This window comes from Dromaius novaehollandiae, chromosome 27 (assembly GCF_036370855.1).
Source record: "Dromaius novaehollandiae isolate bDroNov1 chromosome 27, bDroNov1.hap1, whole genome shotgun sequence".
Classification (NCBI taxonomy): domain Eukaryota; kingdom Metazoa; phylum Chordata; class Aves; order Casuariiformes; family Dromaiidae; genus Dromaius; species Dromaius novaehollandiae.
In genome coordinates, this window is record NC_088124.1 from 1134985 (window position 1) to 1140382 (window position 5398).

Below are 5398 nucleotides of genomic sequence, written 5' to 3' on the forward strand. Positions count from 1 at the left end.
GCTGAGCTTCTGTTCTCTGCCCTCAAGACATTTGTTTAACCACTGCATTGAGGGTATGCCTCTGTTGACTGTACAAAATCCTTCTTAGACCAGGCAGCCATCTTCAGCTGTCCTTGCCCTACAGCTTACAGATTTCAGTGTACGGTACCAAAGGGCAAGTGCTCCATCTGTTGTGGTCCACAGCACCAAGATCTATCAGGCCTGGGAGAACTTGCTAACTGGGGGTGGATTTGTTGCAAGATCTGCTTGAGAATAGTGTGGCAACAGGGCTGAGGAAACGAGTTTGTGGTAATACTGTTATAATAGAGAGTTTGCAGTTGCAAGAAACAAGTCCTTGGTCCACCATGGCAATATGGAGTAAACAGAACACAGTGTTAAATTGTCTGCCAATGGCATGGCTACAAAATGCCCTCCTGGTTTCCCCCTCCAAAATCTTCTCTTGATTTCAACAAAAACTGCAGGGGTTCTGCCCCTGGGCAGCCTCTGATGAGTCTGAACTCACTCCCAACTGCCTGGCCCTCTAGCAAAATCCATACCTGTTTTTCCAGATTTTAAATAGCTTCTCATGTTTTCCTGACACATCTCCAGCTAGAAGCATGTGAGGAACCAAAAAGAGAGAGTCCTATTTGGGGCAGTGTACAGTACACCTGGAAGCACTCACCAATTTCATACATAGATCTATCTTACCCAGTACACCTCTGCTGCTGGCAGAGAAAGAGGCACACGGAGGCAGAGTTTCCAGGTGACTGTGTGGCTCTGGCAGTGAACCTGGAACTGTCAATAGCTCCCCCTTCCCCTTCCTGGAGCAGTCCTGCTCTCTTGCAAAGGCCTCCAATGTTATCCCCAGGAATTCAGCTGCAGAAGCGACTAATGCTGAACAAATGTGCTGTGTGTGGTTCTGCCAAAGCTCAGCAGAATCAACTGCCAGCACCTAAACTGGGTCATAGCAGGACATGACCCTATTCACAGTGGCCAGCACGCCCATGTCACTTTTTGGGATGAGCTGTATCAAAGGGTTGTACTTGAAGAAGAGTTGGCATTTCCTGCTAGATAACCAACAATACAAACCTTAAAAACCATCTGCAGCTGTTCACAGCTGGAAATGGGAACAGTCGTAGGCTACTGCTGGAAGAAAAAGCAGAAGGGGTCAAAATGTTCTGCTTGGAAAGAAGCTGTGCGTAATTCTCACAGACAGAGTGAAGTTCTCCAAGAACTACCTAGGAGAAGATGCTGAAATGCAGATATTAAGCTTAAATTTTCAAGACCAGACAGCTCCCACCCAAAAGCATTAAGAATTGGCTGAAGACCCCTTTTATTTGGTTGGGTTTGATTTGTTTTTTGAGAAGTTCCAGTGTAAATAACAAAGGCAAGTACCATGCCAACAAGCAGCCCTGAAACAACCTGCTCAGCTCAACACAGCTTTGGCTGGCAGTAATCATGGATCGCAGGCCAGGAGAAGACAGGATAGTGTTGGCCACTAAGCAGGGTTTTATGGGATGTGGGTCTTGCCAAGAAAAACTTCATCACAGGTTAATTTCAGTGACAAATTGCGTCAAAGTAAGACTCATTGCAACACCTTTAACTTTTAATATGAATATTAAATGAATTGTAAATGACCAGGGGTAGGAAGAGGGTTTATTTCCCTCTATCCCCAGTCTGACCAGGATCTTTCTCCCTGCTGTTTATGTTATTATCTAAATTAGTACGTGTGATCTTAATACAATTAAGTCAAAGCACTACAAACATGTCACTTTGTGTCATGCATCTTGCACGCTACAATTAGACCATAGGGCCTGTGATCTTTGCTTCATGACCCGCCTCCTCAGCTGGGACCTCCTGCACTCAGCAACGTGTGGGCAGGAGCAATGTTTCCTTCTGCTGGTCACCACAGAGAAAGGAGAACTGGACTCGTTAGGAGGCACTGAAGGACTAGAGGGAAATGAGTGAAACTGTCTGGCACTCTCACTGCACCGGTGCCTTTTGAGGCAGCATGGTCTGTGTTGGTGTCAGGATGCAGTGTATTGGCTGAGCAGGAGGAGAGCTAGGGCTCCACTTGGCAGGACTGGCACCTTCACTCTTAGTCATTTTCATAAGGCTGGTATTTGTAGTTATGCAACAGGAGCATGTAAGAAGAAGAGAAATTGCAGAATTGTAGAATAATTGAGGCTGGGAGGGGAAATCTGGTGGTTTCTAATCTATCCACCTGCTCAAAGGAGATCCAGCTCAGATCAAGTCACTCAGGACCTTGTTCAGTTGAGTTCAAATTATCTCCAAGGATGGAGATCCCCCAACATCTCTAAGCCCCTGGTCCAGTGCTGGACCACTCTCATGTGAAAAACATTTTCCTTATAATGAGGCTTTCCCACAACATGGAGTTTGTGTCCTTTGTTCCATTCCTATCCCTGTGCACTGCCAAGAAAAGACCAGCTCTGTCTTCTCTACACCCTCCCATCTTCAACTTCAAGGTAGCTGAAGAAAGAGGCCAGGCCCACAGGTGCAACTAGCCACCACTCTGTCTCCAGCAGGGAAAGTAAGAGATGCTATTTAGGCAGAACATGTGAACCAAGACATTGTCTGTGGTCCATTCCCCTTCCACCCAGCCTGTTGGACCGGGGATGTTAGCGGGGACATCCCTGCCTGGTTCCTTTAGCATCTGTTTATGGACCTCTGGTCCATGAATCTGTCTGCATCTTTTTGACCCTGCGGATACTGCCTGCTTCCACCATCCCTATGCAGCTGCAGCTAGTTCACTCCCCGCTATGTAAACTGCTTTATCTGCTTTATGTTGATCTCTAGATTTATTAAATGCCTCCTACTTCTAGTATTGTGGGATCTGGTGAAGAACAGTTCTGAGTTCATCTTATCACCACCTTTATGTTTCATAACCTCTGCAAGTTTATTCCCCCTCAACTTTCTTCTCTCAGAGGTGATGAGCTGTCCTAAATAACCTCTACTGTGCAGTAAATGCCTTCTCTGGCATCCATGTAGTAAAAGATGCCTTTCCAGAACCTAACAAATGCTAACTAAAATGTTTTCAAACTCACATGTAGAGCAAGGGCTTGTGGGTCAGTACAGGCAACAAGAGCATGGGGAGGAGGGGGGGACAGTGGGAGTCACACATCGGTAAAGCAAGCACAGTAATCTGCAGCACCCCATCTTCATCATCTTTAGAGCGCGTGACGGAGCATGCGTTAGAACAGATGAGAGCTGTAATTCCTACCTACCCAGCCCAGAAAGTGCCAAAACGGGGGCTGAGATTTCTCTATGACTTCTATTCAGGTTTCTAAAAACCATCAACTTCTACTTAGCCAGCCACAGTAGCGCAGAGCTCTGGAAAAACGAAGCTTCCATGACACCGTGCCTCACTCTGCACATTAGTCTGCTGAGACGACAGCCAGGCCAGCCACTGAGCCAGAAAGGTTGCTCTGGTTGCTGCCTGAACAGGAGCGAAGCAGGCTCAAACGCATGTTAGTGGCTGCTGCTGGGCACTTCATGTTTCTGCAGGAAGACTCCTGCATTGTGGTAACCGGTAACTGCTGAGCTGCATAAAATGCTCTTTCTGGTGCTGTAGGTGCCAAATCCTGTGGAAGGATGATGCATCCATAGCAAGGGAGGATGTAGAAACTTGACAGCACAACCTCCCCTATAGACAAACCTCCTGTTACCAGTGCCTGGCATTGCATAGAGGCAGAGGAAAGCTGAAGACTGTTGTTGGAAGTGCGAATCAGAGAAGGCAGAACTGAACATATGTACAAATGTCCTCCTCTTTGCAGAAGAGAAGTTGCCCCTGTCACTCTCTGCAATCTTCCAGCACAGCACTGCCAAGCCCCTTCTGCCACCACTCTTTAGCAGAAGTTACTGTACCTTAGAGGCCGCAGGGAAAAAGGGACCAAGCGTCACCCCTCTCAGTTCACATGCACTGTCACTGAGAGTAGCACAGCTTTGGCAGTCACCAGCGAACTCCTTCAGTTGCAGAGTCCCCACTTTAGAGCGTTTCCTCAGTGAGCAGAGACATCCCTGCTCTTGCTCAGCGTCGGTCAATTTTGTTGCCTCTTTCAGGCAAATCAAGATCCTTCTGCAACTGGTTTCTGCAACAGGCTTTTGAGGAGCAGGAGCCCCGGGGCTGCTTGCAGTGGGTGTTGCTGTGCCACACCAGAGCACGCTGCCTGCACTATGGCTTCGCACCACCCTTCCTGTATCTGCTCCCCTCTGAGCTCTGCAAGCCCTGCTCCAACTTCCCAAGGCGCATCCCTACCCACACCCAGGCCCAGCTCAGGAGCCCAGATCCCCATGCTGTGCTCCTGCCTTACGAATACCCGCGTGATCCACAGGAGTCTGCACAACCAACCACACTCACCTTCCGGCTCCCGTGGCAGGGAGCAGCGCTGGGGCTGCTGGAGCATTTGGGCCTGTTTAACTACCCAAGGTGGAGCTAAGTGGCTAGACTGCTGCTGCAATCTTACTGAGTACCTTGAACTTCAATCCCCATTTCTGCTCTCAGGAGCAGCCAGCCTAGAGACAGCAGAGTAGCAGGAGAGCAGGCATTTATAGTAAACGGTCAGTCAGGGCTCTTCTGGGAATCTATTTTATCCCTTAAAGAACCAGCAGACACAATCAACAGACTCACTTCAATCTTTCCAGCAGTGAAAACATGGGGCCAGTAGCAGCAAGCGCCAAGATCTGCACAAACCCACAATGCTTCAAACAGGCTCAGTAAAGAACAAGCCTGACGCAGTCACCCAGGCCCAGGAGCTCGTCTCCAGCCAACCGCCCTCTGCCTCCAGCAACAACGCTGCTGTCTGCCAGCACCTGCACAGCTGCTGCTTTTCCCAACCTCCTCAGGGTCAGGCTGAAGTAGAAACTTGTTCTCTGGCTCCTTCCTCTCCCAGAAAACACTTTGCTCCAAGTTTTGGCACCCTCCTTCCCCATCCTCCCCCATTTCTGCGGCAGCTCCCACCGTACCAACCACCTGACCGATCTGCCGTGCACTGCAGCTCGGCCCAGGCCCCCAGAAACACTGATGTAAGGAGGGCAAGCAAAACGCTGGCAGCAGCTTTGCAGGAACACAATTTCCTCTCATCCAGCACCAGCTGAGCGCTGCTCACTCCGGTCACGGTAACAGAAGAGAAGCATCTCCATGTTTCTGTGCCAGGCCCGACCCCCCACCCCACCGCCCGACGGGTCCAACGGGCAGGCAAACAAGCAGGATTTTGCTGCCTGCTGTTCAACACCAGCTTATAAAGCAGCCTGATTTCACACAGGAACGGCTGCCTTAGCGCTGCCCTCGCACTCGGCCGACGCCACCACATCGCACAGCGCCACCGCCACAGCCGCCCCGCTACCACCCCTGGGCCCGGCCCTGCCCCGCCCCGCCCGGCGCAGCACTGCGCATGCGCGC